General features: G+C 40.2%; 1 protein-coding gene across 3 annotated transcripts in view; it reads right to left on the bottom strand.

The window, feature by feature from the left end:
* The window catches only part of LOC124114973 (mucin-2-like), a 114,796-nt gene that overhangs the window by 27,953 nt on the left and 68,522 nt on the right, over positions 1–18,321 (bottom strand). The window lies entirely within an intron of this gene.

The following is an 18,321-nucleotide window of genomic DNA, read 5'->3' as shown; positions in this document are numbered from 1 at the left end:
TTCACACATTGTACCCATGTCGGGAATCGAACCCGGGTCCTCGGCGTGACGAGCGAACGCTTTAACCACTAGGCTACCCGACCGCCCCCGATACACTGGACTGAAGCATTAGATTTATACATTGTTTTGACAAATCGTATTGATACATTGGGTTAATAGATGATATTGATACGCTGGATTGATATTTTGTATTGATACATGAGATTGATAACGTCTACTGGTTTATTAGGATGATCTGATACACTGGACTCACATATTGTATTGATACATTGCATTGATACATTGGACTGATACCTTGAACGTAAACATTTGACTAATACACTCGACATATATAGTGGACACATTTATTTGAGTGATACACTGGACTGATACATTGGATTGATATACTGGTCTGATACATTGGATTGGTACATTGAACTGGTACATTGGATTGATACATTGGTCTGATGCAATCAATTAATACATCGGACTGATATAGGGGACTTCTACATTGAATTGATTCATTAGACCTATACACTGGACTAATAGATTAGGTTGAAGTGATACATTGGACTGATGCATTAAATTGATACATTGTACTGATATAGGAGACTTCTACATTGAATTGATTCATTAGACCTATACACTGGACTAATAGATTAGGTTGATGTGATACATTGGACTGATACATTGAATTGATACATTGGACTGATGCATTTAATTGATACATTGGACTGATGCATTGAACTGATACATTGAACTGATACAGTGGACTGATGAATTTGGTCACAGATCCGGTATTAAATCAAGTATTTTGATTGTATGTTAAGGGGAGATAATCCCAGTTTGGAATTGGTGAAAGACATCTAATCATTTGAAAAGTTTTTATTCCATAGAATAACTTACTGCCACTCATTAACGTTAACAAATAAACATTTGCTTCGTTGTAGCATAGATCTTTCGTGTCCTGAGTTACTGTGTCACAGTTTCTATATCGATCTCCATATAGGCAGTTTTCTAGAGCAAATGAAATATACAAGTACACATAAGAAATATGAGGCAAATAGATACAAACGTATCTTAATTGTGAAGATGACCCGTTGGTTAACACATCAGTCAATATACCCATGTTCAACAGACACTGATGGCAACAATCCAAATGACACAAACCGTAGGGGAGGTACGTAAACCACGTGCTGAGTACCACAGAGGAGTGGATGTCATACTGGATTATCACGTGGTACTTGTATCCTCAATTCACATTTTGGAAGAGGATTTTGTTATCTAACATACACACAACAGTAAGTACAGTCTTGAACATTACTGCTTTATGCTTTTATTGATTATGTTTGCTGGATGTGTATGGCTATAACATTATTGTATGGTTTTATCATAATAATTCTTACAGAGCTTCTACCTCTGTTACATATCTGCCAGAATATACCAGAGGGACCCCTGTGTAATTGACTGCAAACCTCTTCTGGAAACCATTATGTACTGATTCTAATCCTACTTGAGATAATTTCCTCTGAAATTCCCCTCGAGGACTTGAACATCAGATACTGTGTCAAGAATCGGTCCCAATATGTGATATTTACACTAGATTTTCCGTCATATTTGCTGATCTTGAGCGTAAATAAACCTGGATTTATGACTTTTCATACCGACGATTACGTCACTTCCGTTTATGACCCCAATTCCGGTTATGACGCCACTTCCGGTATGTCACTTCCCCTTTTGGTAATGACGTCTTTCTAGGTCTATTTCTACCCCAAAGGCGTCATTTAGCAATTTGTTTCCGGTGCTGACGTCACTTTCGGTTTCTCTTACTTCCGGTAATGACTTCACTTCCTGTCTAATGGTGATAGTTGATATTAAAGGTGCCTCTAATCCTACCTACACCTGATATGCAGAATAATAATCAAAGGTGTACACACCCTCTGATGCTGCTGGTGTCGGAGGATGAAGGTCTCCCCGATCTTGCAACAGCTTCTGAGGCAAGCTCAGAGTATACGGATGTCTGCATCTTCTGCATGAAAACTTCCAGGCTAGATGTAGACTGGGCAGATTTTCGTGAAATATGTTGGACTTGTCATAGCAGATCTCGACGAAGTGGTTACTGTATAGGTTCCTCCATTTGTAGCTTAAGTAGTCTGGGGAACCACGCCCTGCTGGGCCATATTGAAGCTATCAGTATTATTACACCATGCGTCTCCTCCACCTCGTGGATGACTTTGTCAAGGAGAGACCATGATGGGAATGCGTAGGCGAATAGATTGGTCCAATCCATCGAAAGAGCGTCGATCTGGTGAGCTCTTTGGACGTGAACTCGGTTGACATAGACCGGAAGTTGGTTGTTCTGGCAGGTGGCGAATAGATCTATATGTGGTCTGCCCCATAGCTTGGTTATCCAGGTGAAGATCTGGGGATGTAATGTCCATTCTGTTGCCACTTTTCTCACCCGAAAGACTGTTCAGTTTCCCGGGTATATGTCTCGATCCGGCAATTGAAGGAGTCTGCCAAGGCAAACAATCGTGTAGTCATCATCATCAGGGTGATTGTTCTGGTTCCTCCCTGCTTCTGAATATAGGCCACTACTGTGTTGTTGTCCGTGGCTATGAGAACAGATGATAGATGAAGATGTATCCACCATTCCAGGATGGTGTTATATATGGCCTTGATTTCCCTGCAGTTGATATGAAGGTTTTTCTCCTCTGTGTTCCACGATCCCTGTACGATGAGATCGTCCATATGGGCTCCCCATCCCGAATCTGACGCGTCTGTGAATAGATATCAGAGGGATGCCACTCATCACATGTTCTCTGTGATTCCACCAATGGAGGTCTCATAGTAATCTGGGAGTTAACTGAGTCAGGCACTCTTGGCCGTGAGATCGTATATAGTTGACACATATCTGTAGAGGACGTAGCATCAGCCTTCCTCTGAAGATCATAACCTGTAGAGACGTAAAGTTGCCTTGAAGAGACATCCACCACCTCGGCGACTTGCTGGGTTGACTTGAAAGTGATTGAATCATCTCTATAGTCTTATCGAATCGATCCTCCGATGGGCATAGATATCCCCTGTCTAGCTGGAATCTTACTCTGATGTATATAATGTCTTGAACCGGAGTAGTCTCTGACTTGGATGGATTGATTAGAAGGCCTAGGTAGGTCATAAGTTGGACCGTGAATATCAAGTTCTGATGTAGCTGATCGTTTCCTTGGTCTGCCGCTAGGAAGTCGCCCAGATAGCTTTGAATTCGAACTAGCTTGAGGTGAGCGAACTTGATGACTGGTGCTGTAACCCTGGTGAATAGCCAAAGCTCTATTGCTATCCCGAATGGTAGCACTTGGAATTCGTAGCGTCGACCATTGAAGCGTAGATAGTTACTGGAGGATGGGTTTCTCGGGACGTGAAGATATGCATCTGTTAGTCTAGGCTGATAAGCCAGTCCCCTTTCTTCAACCTAGACCATAATTTCCGTATGGACTCCATCTCGAATTTTGGTGGAGGTACCAGATCTCTTGATGAGGGTTTTTAAATTTATAATCATCCTCATCTCGGTTGTATTTTTTTCCAGAAGACCAGAGAGTAAAAACCCTTGGCTCCGACCAGGGGAAATCTTCGGCCCACGGCGTGTGTGATCAGGATCGGGTGTTCCCTGAAGTGTAGCTTGTATCCATGATCCACGACGTGTGGAATCCAGTGGGCGGGCATAACTCGCTTCCAATTTTTGGCGTATGACAGTAGACGCCTTCCCACTGGGCCCGGATTCGGCATTATGTTGAAAGACGATAGGCGTAAATCGCAGTCCATAGACATAGCTAGGATAATGGATATAATGGATAATCGTCGCACTCTGCGTATATACCGTAGGTTTCGTCACCCTCCGGTCACCATGATTCCGGTATAATCTGTCTCTGTGTGGCTTGTGGTCCATGGGTAGCGGAAGCCATGCGGTGGCTGCACTTTCGGCCGGCTGGCCAGTCGGCTGCCTGGGTAATCCCGTGTGTACCGTGTTGCTGGCTTGGGAACCGTTGGCTGATGAAGGTCATACGGTAAGCCGTAGTCGGTCGGCTGGGTAGCTGTGGGTGGCTGGCCCATGGAGTCCATGCAACTGTTCAGCGTCTGGCTGGTGTGGCTGGCTGGCTTGGTTGCCGTGGACGGCCTGTACATGGATACCGTGCCGTTCCCGTACGGTATTCTCCCTTGGTTGGGTAACGCCTGCTGGCTGACCGTACGGCCCAGTTTACTGGTCTATTGTAGATGGGCCTACGGCCGTGGAAGAAGATCGGATAGTCTATGCCAGAGCTATCTCTTTGATCTTTCCTATCTCTGTATCCATTGCTGAGAGCTTCGTCTCGAGCATGCCCTTCACCATCTCCTGCTGTTGAACAGTTGGTTGATCAGACTCATGGTGGGTGCAGGAGATGGTGGGTGGACTGGAGAGGGAGGCACTGGAGTGGAAACTGATTTTCCAGTTACGATGTTTTCCACTTTCTTCTTGGCAGCCTCGCGCCTACTGCATTGTTCACATCTCTTCTCCTAAGTGCAGGTCATACCTCTGCACTTCGTGCAGTTTTCATGAGGATCTCCCCTGACCATGAATTGGCCACACTTCTTGCACCCAGGGGTAGAGGGAGACAACATGACAACCTCACAAAATCCCCAAACACAGGCTTTGATGTCTGTTATTATAGAAAACTTATGAGAATTATCTTAGCTTAATGTGCCTTACTACCAAGTGCTAGATTGTTACTAATATTACTATGGGAGTTAACTCAAGCACACACAGGAAAAAAAGTGATGTTGCCGCCATCATGGCGTCATGGCTTGGGTAGTTACAAGACTACTCTGCGACAACTAATTGTGTGATTGACAGTGAGAAGGACGTCTGTTGAAAATCTGAACATTTTAGTAAGTGTGATTGAAGCCAAAATACAGGATTTATGATTTATATATGTACCCGGGGTAGATGTTTTGTTAGAATTGTTTCTAGTACAGAAAAGCAGCGAAAACCCTTTGCTCACAACCCATTTTCCCCGGAAAACCAGCATGTAAAAAAGAACTGATATTGCCGTTGGTTAATTCTTTTTCAAAAACAAATTATTTGCTGCATCAAAAATATCAGCTCAGTCACCCCCGACCCTAACCCACCACCACCACATCACTCCACCAACGATCCCATAGACAGCACCATTACAAAGTAATCCCTATTGGAACATGATATTTTCTCTGTACATATGAATACATGAAACATGTAGATGTAAAGCACATTAGATTTATACTTAGAAATAGTGTACGTTCTGTACAATATGCTTGAAATGACTTAACGAGAGACTACTATCATTAAGAAATAAGTACCGTCATTTCTCTTGTGGACAGGACAGGTCTCACAGCAGGCCGTCAAATAACCAGGATTGTAGCACAAACGTGGTGTTGCACTTATCAGCTCAGCACATGTTCTATTCCCCGGGTAAACGATTGGCTGGTTCCCAAAGAGACAGTCAGCTGAAAATGTTGGCAGGTTTCCGAAAGTGATCATTGCATTCAAGGAAAAGATGTCGTCCGAGATATTATGGCGCTCTCTAACGAGGTATAGCATACACACCCAGAAAAAAGTCAAGTACCACTTACTATTTCTTAAATTTGTATCCTGTTTTAATGTTCTGACGATAAACATTTGTTTTTGTTCACCGTGTGACATACTCGAATTGAAATACAGAATATCGAATATTTATGATCATTAATTTGTTTTGTGACCGTTTCATGACAATATGACCATGACTACCATTTCAGATGCTCCTTTGCTTCTTTAAATGATATTATGTACACTTTTTTTGTATCGATTGGAGGTCTGATGTGCTACGACACATTTGGCAAAGTTGCAACCCTTAAGTGCTTCCAAGATCCGCTGCTAGTGGATTCGAATTCACAGATTCACCTTTGTTATGATCCGTAGTTTGTCAGCATCATACCCATGCTCCCGAGAAGCGATTCCTCTGACTTATGTGTAAACGTATACTTCAATAACTTACTATTGTTTTGTTCTGGTGCATCTATGGAAAACACACACTGTCCAGCAACACACCACTGAAATCACAGTGCAACACATATAACACTACTAATGATAATAATAACAACAATTTATGAAACATTTATAGCAATTGCTACGCCTATCAACTTATACAGTCCAATTTCATGAACATGTTTACATTCAATTTCCATTCACAGTTCCCTGGGAAGTGCATGCAAATGTTAACATGGGTTAAGTACAGACACATATGCACGTTCAGATGGTGTACCTTTTTATCGCCACATGGCGTTCCGTCTGCAGCGTTTCGGGACGACTTAAGCTGTTCCTTGCCACAGACCATTCTCTTGCATATGTTTTCTGAATTACCTATGTCGATATCCTGTAAATGTCATGTTCAGTAGTGAGTAAAATGTCTATCGTGATAATGGAAATATAGCAGAAAGACAGTTTTACACCTGTCTATTATATGAAGGACCAAGCAGGATTTCTTCTAATGCTAATAAATATATTTTTCGTACTGATCGCAAGACGAAGCCTGGCCCAAACATCATTTGACACTGCGTGTGAACGTCGTAGATCTGCCCCGGCATCGTCCCCGTGATGTTTGTCACAGAAGCGGGCTCGAGACTCGTCTGTAGGCATTGCTGTTGGGCATTTGTACTGAAAAATATACGATACTGAATAGGAAATATCACGGCTGTATTTTGTTATATGGATATACTCATGGGCATAGGCACCAGCACATATTGTAAAATGTCACAATATTGTAGGTGAGGTGAGGAGAAATATTCTTTTTATGTCGCGTCCAAGATTATTGCACTTATATAGCGATGTGCATGCACGTGTGTGTGTGTGTGTGTGTGTGTGTGCGCGTGCGTGCGTGCGTGCGTGCTCGCGTGTGTGCGTGCGTGCGCGTTTGTGGCTCCTTGTAATAGTCCGGACTGATGCCGATTGATAGTGCTAGCCCACTAAGATACCATGCCGCAGTTTAACATGAATGCCCCTCTCAGACACAGTATACTGACTCCGAGCCGACCAGTCCTTGTTTTAGCCCCTTAATGCCGAGCGCCAGACAGGGTAACAACAAGTACCATCTTTCAAGGTCTATTCGCATGACGCGGCCGGGGTCGAACCCCGGACCTTCCGCTCTCCGGCGGACGCTCTACAACTAGACCACGGATGCGGTCCATAATGCTGTAAATACGTTACACAGAGTTATTAATTTTGCCTTAGCTGCGCCAGCAACCGACGGTCTTGGTTTCGGATTCCAGTGAACACACCACCACACATATTCACTCCTAACAATGTGTCACCTCTACCAATCACCTTTCGCACTAACCAAGTTGAAAATATATTGGTTTGGAAAACATATTTTAACAGGGCTAATGAAAAACAACTCACTGAAACTCAGCTTTTATTGTAAATAATACTTTATAATTGACAAGTTGATTATGGCTAAATCAAAGGAAATAGTAATGTATTCATAGTCAGGAAAGAAATGCCGTGGACAAAGGTAATGAAATAATTCTTAGATACACCTAACAAATTTATAGTATTAGATGACTTATCATGGGCAAGCACACAACCACTTTGGCATACACCGTATAAAATGAATCACGTGAAAAGCTGTCGACAGCAAATGTCTGACACCCCAAAACGAGTCGGATTATTCCAGATCTTCAGTAATAAAGTGTTCATTTCACATATAGGTTTGAGTGTTAAGGTTGTTTTTATTATAGCACCAAATTTTTATATAAGATAGCTACACGTTAAATCGCAAAGAAGATGAAGAACGAAGCGTGGTTTATTTCACGATAAAACATTGTTCTATCATGACGTCATTTCTGGAGATTCGAACATGCGCTCGTAATCTGATGACGTCGTAAATTGGATGACGTTATTTTTGAGAGGTAAGTGTCAAGTGAGTTGTTCCCCATAGATGTAGCTGGACACAGCAGATACACGCAATGGCCAAACGATCGTATCCAAAAGTGGAAGAGATATGACAATCGGTATTGGAAGAAACGGTGCAGATAATCTACGAGACAGTTGTGATAATACCAAACTTAACCCCCCTTGTACACAAAATGGAATTGTCCGACATTGCCGAGGTTTGACTGTTTTTAGGGAGTCATCATTATTATAAATATGGATTACTGTCTTTAAAGCTTGTACAATTTATTGACATCCTTCAAAAGGCTGTACAAAATGTTCATATCTCATATATGATTTAAACGTCTCGTGGTCGTTGTTTTATCTTACAGTTTATTCTCCCTGCAGTGTTTTACGATAAATAACTCCCTCTCGTCGTTTATTTCTTAAATATGTCGAGTTCAAACGATATACATATTTTATAATGCACACACAAATCGTCTTTACAAGTAAAATTCACTTAATAGATAAAGAAACTACCATCTCACTTTTGAATCCTGATCCAAAATCTAGCTTGGCTACATTTAAACAAAATGGTTAACTGTTTATAGTAAAACCTTGTTAACCTGAGGCTCCCATCAAATAAAACGTATAAAAACATGTACCGTATTCGACGTAATAAGCGCCAAGGGCGCTTTCAAAATTAGAAATAGGGGGCTCTTATTAGAATATTATTTTGGTGAAAAATAACCAGGGTTGAAAGATAAATTTTGTGGTTTAAGCTGACAGCCTGAAATCAGCAAATATCGCCGTTGGCGCTTATTGGAGCGGGGCGCTTATTACGTCGAATACGGTAATTGATCGCATGATCAGGAACAGTTAATATAGTGGTCACCACTTCATTATACCTGTCTGCCTGTCTGTCTATCCGTCTGTTTGGAAATACATGTATGGTACCCCCATCTCCCATGTCGATGTGTGTCAGGTTTCTATTCCATTTATTTTCTTTTTCACTGTTTCGTCTTTCATACCAACCCGTTTGTCAGGATTCCTTGGATGAAGGTTTGAAAGTAGCGTGACGAGCATGTAGAAAAGACGTAGTAGTTGTTGTGGTCAAGAACATGGGTCGTGCTGTACCCGCTGCCGGTCATGATGTACTCGTATGTAGAGTTACACGCGTTGTTGTATTCCCCGTCATGCCAGGCGCTGAGCCTGCGAAATACCAGGTTCGATTTACAAGATATATTCATCTCTCTTCATCATCCTATTTTTATCAATATTTTAGCACCATCCCATGCGTTTCACACACAGCACCAATGAAGGGATTTAACCCAAGAAATTTGTATGCTCAGAAATTGCTTTATTCACACAGTTAAGCGTCCGTGAAGATCCGGGGTAGAATAGGTCTTCAGCAACCCTTACTTGCCCTAAAAGGTGACAATGCTTGTCGTAAGAGGCGATTAACGGGATCGGGTGGTCAGGCTCGCTGACTTGGTTGAAGCATGTCATCGATCCCCATTGTGTCCCGATGCTCATGACATCAATCATTGGATTGTCTCGATTATTTACAGACAGAGTGCGACGTAAAACAACAAACTAACCAACCAACTTGAGAATAGGCTAACATGAATAGCAACAGATGTCCAGTACATGTGTCTTTTCCGGGTTTTGCATGTCGCGTCCGATGTATATATTAGTAATCTAGCATAGATTCGAAATCACCGGCGACCAATAAATATGAACTATTAAAAAAACCATGGTAAACTATACATTAAAAACACTTACGCATGTCCGACTTCGTGTGTTGTGACGAGCATGTCGTCAACCAGGTTGTCAGTGTATTCCACAGCTGACACACTGTAATTTGGTGTTTCACATATTGTTCCTACATATGCATATCCTGTGACAAAACGACGATGGAAACTGAGCATGAAACACATTAACATATAGCAGGAAAGCATATGTTTTTAAACCTTCTTTAGAAATATTCCAGGAATATCACAACGAGTGTCCCTAGAAATGGGCTTCAAACCCCGTCTTCAGCGTGATGAGCGAACGCTTCAACCACCAGGTTACCCAACCACCTCATGTATCAAGAAATACCTGCTGTTGCCGTTTGCATTGCTTACCTTATAAAGGTAGACTCAATTATGAAGGTTACAGTGATTATATGCATTTAGGATGATGCGAAATATGTGGATATCCGGATGTATTGTTTTCCACCTGAATACACAAAACACACAGTAGCTGGATGTTCTGGGAAGAACAGATGAACATGAAAATGACAATACCTTTAACAGTGGGTAAAGAACAACACATATCTTAAGATGATCCTTAGCCATTTCATATCTCAATTAAACAGAAGTATATTAGTTTTCCTGAAGAAAATCCAGAGGCTATATGAGTAATGTCTTTCTAAACACGAATAATTATAATATAATATGACCACAATTAGATTTCCTTTTGAGTACACATCAAGGTATCCCCGAACCAAGTGTTACCAAAGGCATGTATACATTGCTAAAATATTTAGATTCTCAATCTAAAATCAAAAAGAAAATATACTACGACTCACCAAGCAGGTTTCTCGTTTTTCCTGTTTTCGCCACAATGAACAGATCGTTCCTAAAACGAATCGGTAACATGACATGATCTTTGAGCACCGACAGAGATTTAGCAGGACAGAGTATCACCATATTAATGATAGCCCTGGATTCTTTAATTGATAGAGTTAATTACGGTTAAGCATAATTTCAGTCATATCCACGTGTTAGATTTATGTTTGATGTTCTAAAGCGTCAGTAGCCAAATTGCCTTGTGTAGTTTTTTCTTCGATTCATTGAAAATATTTCGATTCCGATACTGACTTTTAGCTCATGTTTTGTTGTGAACCATGAATATGCTGCCGCCAGAAGACTCCTTGACATCTTGAGCCTGATACCATGTCAGTATTTAAAATGTTTTAAAGCTGAATTTTGAACCGATGTTGAGTGTTCCTTCCTATAAAGTGTTCATTACATGGCTGTAAATGGCTCTACCCTTGACCCGATGTGAGGGTCTCAGACGTGAACATATTACCACAATACCGGAAACATAATCAGGGCGGATTTGGGATTCCAGGCTACGATAATCTGATGTAAGTGGTAACATTTGTAAATGCAGAAATAACGAGATGTGTACCCAGAACATTGGGGGAAAAAAGGTAGTGGGATAGAAAGAAAAAGGGTTGTTTAGAGATATCAAGAAAAGCCGATCTAGAACGGACAGAGTGAGCGAGTTCAAATTCAACCCTGCATCACCAGTGCTTCAGACAAAAAGCAAAGAGAACTAATGAATGAAAACAAACACAAGTACAACACGGGCAACTAATACAGAGATAACACAACAGGGAATAAGATGGTCAGGGAAATGTGTGAATTTAATATTCTTTAAATATACTTTAAGCTGATTGTGACAACTCACGCCGTGAACACAATAATGTGGTCATTGTCAGGGAATCCTGGTGTGTCAGCCTTCCATTGCCTTGTGCCACTGAGAAGTTTATCACCATCTATCTTCGTTTCATTAACTACAGCGCTTTGGAACGGTCGTGGTAACTGCACATCCTAAAATAGTATATGGAGTACAATGATACATACAACATAATGATGCATGGAGTACCATAATACATACATAATGATACATGGAGTACCATGATACATACATAATGATACATGGAGTGCCATGATACATACATAATGATGATACATGGAGTACCATGATACATACATTAAAATGATACATGGAGTACCATGATACATACATAATGATACATGGAGTACCATGATACATACATAATAATGATACACGGAGTACCATGATACATACATAATGATACATGGAGTACCATGATACATAGATAATGATTCATGGAGTACCAGTGAGTGAGTGAGTTATATCACGGCGTGTCAGCTTAATGTGGGAGGAAAGCCCGAAGTGATGCAGGTCTCAGACGTTTATCACTTCGGTGAAACCCACGAGCACAGGTATGGTGCTGACAAACCTAGAAACATAATAGGGGCGAACCGGGATTCGAACCCATAATCATAGGTTTCTGGCGTGCCCAAGGGACGCAACTCTGCACAGCGAATCGCGGCGCCTAAGACGACTGTGCCACCCGTGTCCTCCATGGAGTACCATAATACATGAATAATGATACATGTAGTACCATGATACATAAAAATGATACACGGAGTACCATGATACATACATAATGATACATGGAGTACAACGATACATACAAAATGATGATACATGGAGTATCATGATACATACATAATAATGATACACGGAATACCATGATACATACATAATAATGATACATGGAGTTCCATGATACATACACAATAATGATACATGGAGTACCATGATACACACATAATAATGATACATGGAGTACCATGATACATACATAATAATGATACATGGAGCACCATGATACATACATAATAATGATACATGGAGTACCATGATACATACATAATAATGATACACGGAGTACCATGATACATACATAATAATGATACACAGAGTACCATGATACATACATACTAATGATACATGGAGTACCTAGAGACATACATGTATAACAAAACGATACATAGTGGAAGGTTACATGTCTTAAATTAGTGATTGAAGTTGTTTATATCCAACAGAAATCCTAGGCTCACATATTGGAGTGAATCAGATTGTTTAATTATTAACGATAATATCAATATTGTCTTATCATAACCATGTTTTTGGAAATTTAGTAATCCTGTGTTTGTTGTTATTGTGCTTTTGAAAATGGTTTATCTAGCTACTTTCTTTGGGGTAAATCTACCGTCATAGCTAAGCTGAATTGTGTTTGGTACATATGAACTGTGATGATAGGTGATGTCAACATAATACCTTCACACAAGGTAAACTTAGTGTCACCTATACAGTGACGCTATCAGATATCACCATCAATACAGCGTAAAATTAAAAAGTTGTTACTTATAATATAACACGTCAGTGTTTGTTTACTTAACACCCCTGGAGGCAAACATCTTACCTCAATAATATATCCTACCAGGTTTATGTTGTACAGAGGGGACGCCTTCTTATAACGGAGATCTACCTGTTATGGAAAGGGAAATAGTATGTTAAGGTTACTTTACAGGAAAAATGATAATAAGATCATGACAACATCTAAACTCGTCAATTTGTATCCAAACTAACCCATATTATCACGTAAGCGATCTATGCTAAACTGTTAAATTTACTTAATGATTTTTTTAATTGACAAAATATAAAGTAGACACAATTTATGGATAACAACTTCTTTAATACTGTAAAGGCTATGTTCGGTATAGATCCTTTTACCGTTGTGAAGCAAGACTGACAACAACCATTTGCTCGCCAGGATCTATACCGAAACGTCGCCTTTACAGTATTCAAGAAGTTGTGACTAGTAGAAACCTCACCCCGTTTACAAGATGTGCAAAGTGTCTTTTGATGCCTTGTTTTGTCTCCTGGTGCTTCAAGGCTTCGGACAGCTGGGTTGCTCTGGAATACCATCTGTCACATACGACGGAATCAACTACCAGAAAATGCGTTGACAAGATAAAATCTCCAATGGTACACAATACAAAGGATTTATTTGCAGGGATTGAATGGCAAATGTATTTATTATGTCAGAGATATTAATATCTTGCTAGGTAAGACACATTGCAGTATGAGATTATTGATTGGTTTAACTGTGTTGTGAGGTACAAGACAAGTACCTTTCATAAACAGAGAACGCTATCACCGTAATAACGTCCACGTAGATTGGCTCCTGAATCTGGCGCTTCTTCCTCAAGGATTCTGATGCCATCATCTCACTGTCACTTCCTGACTGACCCTTCTCGCCATCATCTGCATAAAATACACACATGTCCATGTGACATTTACTCATGTTAGTTGTAACCTCTACGTTAACCATTTCTCATTTCTGTATCTTGATAATGTGGAAAGCAACTTACTATCGGTTATCAGGCCAAAATATTATTGATTGTTTAGAACCAGTCTTGCATTCGCGTATCTTTACAAATATAACCTTGAAAAAACCTGCATCTCTACAGATTTAACCTTGAAAAAACGCCCCTCTCCATTTTCTTTACTTGCTCGTGTCATAGTCGACACAACCATTTGATAATGTCAGATAACTTTACTGTCATAACGGACCGACCATTATATATTTGGGTGCAGCCGGGATTTTTGTGTGACAAAACATACAATATTCTGAAAGGAAGAGTGAAAGAAATTATTTTTAGAACATCCAACGGAGGATTTCTTTGTTTCCGTTAAACCGACGAACACCTTACCATCATTATCTATTGGTCGAATGTGTACTGGGGAAGAAGTAAGTGTGTATTTGATATCACTGGAAGCTGATTCTGTTCCTGTCGGCTTCAGCTCATACATACTTGGTCCATTGAGCAAGAGAAATCCTTCCTGGTGTATAAACAACAATTGTAATTTGCATCTGTTTCATTATTTGCGTGTTGAATTACATTTCATAGACTCAAAATATATATCTGTTAAGACTATTTTTATGACCTTACAATACAGCTACTTTGGTGAACTTTCAAAGGATAAAACAATCTGTGGCTCGCACAATAATTCTAATCCTTGTGTTCGAAATGTCCGCCTCAATCGCGAATGATATATATGAACGAATTGTAGCACATGTAAACGAAATGCATTTTATATGAGGCGTCACGTTCATGAAGATATAAACCTGTTCTACTTTAAAGGTATTATTTAAATTGATAGCGAACTCCTTCTGGAGACATTTCCTTCTGGTTTCCATCTAAAAGGAACTTGATGTATAGAACTATCTGTACAATCGACAAAGGCGTTGTTCTGTTGATCTTAATTGATTATGGGCGCATCATACAGATTATATCAATTGCCAATTAGTTTGAAAAGTGGTGACACATACAAATGCATAATACGGTTGGTTCTCCTCCTTAATAACGCAGGTAACCTCGATGTTAGCCATGTGAATCACATCCTGGTATTCGGCTGTTCCCTGAAAGAAAATTAAAAGGTATGTGGTAATAATTACAACAGGAAATGACATTCTTTATCAATAGGAGAGTGTCGTTTTTGAATTGTGCTAATGCCTATCTAACCCTTATGCATATCAGGTTAATATGAGCTTTATGACATATATTTTCCAAAGTTAGCAAGTGACGTATTTGCAGATATAGGTGCGACTCTTCTTTCTTTGCTTTTTGAAACGCCAGTATGTATCACGGACGGTTGTTTCCTTGAAGATTAAATATTCTTGTGCTAATAAACAAGACAGAAATAAACATGGTTAAGATTGTAAAACAATTTTTGTTTTATTTTGATTGTTGTTTTACGCCGGACTCAATATTTCAGCCATATTTCAGTGTTTTTTAAATATTCTCGTCTGGACAAGACAATCCAATGATAGACATTAAGAACATCGAGATACGCAATTGCTTTGTTTGTTTGCTTGTTGTTCAACGCCCCACCCAGCACTATTCCAGATATATGACGGCGGTTTGTAAATAATCGAGTCTGGACCAGACAATCCAGTGTTTGGCATCACGAGGATCGATCCACGCAATTGGAATACCATCAACCAAGTCAGCAAGCCTGACCACCAGATCCCGTTAGTCGCCTCTTACAACAAGCAAGGTCGCCTTTTACAGCAAGAATGATTCCCGAAGACCCATTCTACCGCGGATCTTCACGCGTCAAATGTTTTTGAGAAGGGTAAAGTAAATTTCTATATTTCTAAGATAATAGTGAAAAATGATTTTATCAATTTTGAAAATGAAATATGCAAATGATATTTTGACAATTGAATACACACCCCACCCTTTAGATAATGTAAAAATACATTTTGACTTGGTTAAATGACAAGAATGATTATTGCATCGATAAAAGTCTCACAAACAGTTCTGGGTTAGTTTCTTGTATTTTCCACACCCGTACACGCCCTTTTGCTAATATGCGTAAACGATCTCTGTAAAAATTGATATCATGAATATTTACCATACTACATACGTTCTCATCTAATCTACATTATAACAACTCTTGCAACAAATACTGAGTTATGACAGCATTATTACCTCCAGCTCCAACACTGTATCTCTGACGATGATTGGGTTCCCCTTCTCATCCTGTCTAGATACATATACGGGGGTTGTTTTCTTCACTGACGTGCTGGTCTCCAACTGAAGAGTGACGGAGTCATTGTGTGTCCTTACACGCACTGTGAACTCCCTGGGGAGAGTACAGTCTCTCAACCCTTGATTTGGCTTTAGAATGTCAACGATAGCTCCTATACCTAGAAGGAAGAATGCTATATGTCAGATATTTCACTCCAAATGAAGGTTGTATTCTCAAATATAATTCTTCACAGATAATTCCAGCTTGGTAAGTGGTCTAATGAAGTATGTGGTATAAGAGCACTTTGGAAATAGAAAAAAATGCTATCACAACAATGCAACCACTGAAGTGTTAAATACTATCAATAATAATACAAAATTAACGCAGTAAAATAAACATATTCATGTATACCATTTCAAAAGTTATATTTAATGCATGTTACCTGTCATCTTCCAAGCTAAAACAACAAGTTAATTAAGTTTATCCGCTAAGTAAAAGATATAATACCAGGATAAATTCATTTATTAGCGGCATGAAATATTGATGGGCCCTAAGAGTTACCTCCCTTTGGTAACGTTGACTATATATACAGATTCAAGTCACGTTTTGTCTCTTCTTGCCGATGTTGTCAGAACGCTATGTGCAGTTAAATGTAACCAACGGCTCGCCAATCAACAGTATGCCACGAGGCAAGAAGCTACAGATAAGAAAGGCGAAGGAAGACGGCCGAAAGCGTCAACGAGATGAGACAGAGGGGACAGACAACGCAACACGGATGACGCAGAACACTGACGGGACAGGGACCTCAGGTGGCTACAAGAGATTGAAAATGGCAGCTGACAAGACCAAAAAGGAGCCAAAATCAGGTGAGGCGGTTTGTGTTTCAACCTTTCCATCAATCAACTTAAACCATGAACAGGGTGGTCAGTCGAGTGGCCTAACTAGTTCAGAAATTGCTGAAGATATGAACGATACCCCCATTATTTGGTGTGTTGAAGACAAGATAAGCGACCCATTGCCACAATCACTGAAAGGAAAAATCTGGAATTATCATTATTATTCTGAAGACAACCCAATCAGGATTGGTTGAATCACAACATATTGGGATGGTAACATTGGTTGGTTCTTTTGTTGTTTAACGCGGCACTCAGCAATATTCCAGCTATATGACGGCGGTCTGTTAATAATCGAGTCTGGACCAGACAATCCAGTAATTAATATCATGAGCATCCATCCACGCAATTGGGATCGATGACATGCATCAACCAAGTCAGCGAGCCTGACCACCCGATCCCGTTAGTCTCCTCTTACGACAAACATAGTCGCCTTTTACGGCAAGCATGGGTTACTGAAGACCTATTCTATCCCGGATCTGATGGTAACAATGAATAGTAGGGGTGGTATTGAGGTTATGAAAAAATCTTCAGCCAGCATTGTCTACATGCTTCCTTATTTACATGATCGTTTCCCTAAAAAGATTCCCAGAAAAGCACCAACAGTAGATTAAGTATATGAATACCAGGTAGGCAGGACAAAAATATGGTGGTATAGGTTGGAGATCATATGATCAACATTTTAGAATTAGACAGGCACGCGATCCCAGCAATTCATGGGCAAGAATCTATCCAGATTATTGGCTGATGTTCAAGAACAACCACTCCAAACAGAGTATGCGGACTAGATCACCCCAGTCCAACATGCAGGGCCGTCGCCCATGGCCATGTTATGATTACAACTACCGGAGCTGTAGCAGACAAAATTGCAAGTATTCCCATTCTTGTATTCAGTGTACCAAACTTTATCCCATGAAATCCTGCAGATTTCGAACAAACCAAAATAAGCCAAAAGTTTCAGCTTTCCAGTAAAGGTTTCTCACCCATTAAGACTAGTGTATTGAGAATTTTGCTCGAAAGGTATCCGGATCAGGATCAGGCAGCGGCAGCAGAATTAATAGAAGGCTCACACAGGGTTTTGTTTTGAACTATAGTTGTCCTCGTAAGGAAACAGAATCTCCTTACCTAAATTCTGCAGAAGGAAACACTGCGGTCACTCATGATAAACTTAATAAAGAAATAAAAGCAGGGAGAATGTTAGGTCCGTTCCAGTATCGACCAATACCTACTCGTAATCTCAGGATATCACCGATAGGTATTGTACCTAAAAAAGAACCAGGTCAGTTTCGAATAATACAACATTTATCCTGTCAGATAGGCTCATCAGTTAATGATCACATTGAG

This window comes from Haliotis rufescens, unplaced genomic scaffold, assembly GCF_023055435.1.
Source record: "Haliotis rufescens isolate VD_foot unplaced genomic scaffold, xgHalRufe1.0.p SCAF_8, whole genome shotgun sequence".
In the NCBI taxonomy this organism is placed as follows: domain Eukaryota; kingdom Metazoa; phylum Mollusca; class Gastropoda; order Lepetellida; family Haliotidae; genus Haliotis; species Haliotis rufescens.
Note: the sequence above shows the minus strand (reverse complement) of the source record. Positions and strands in the feature narration are given on the sequence as shown.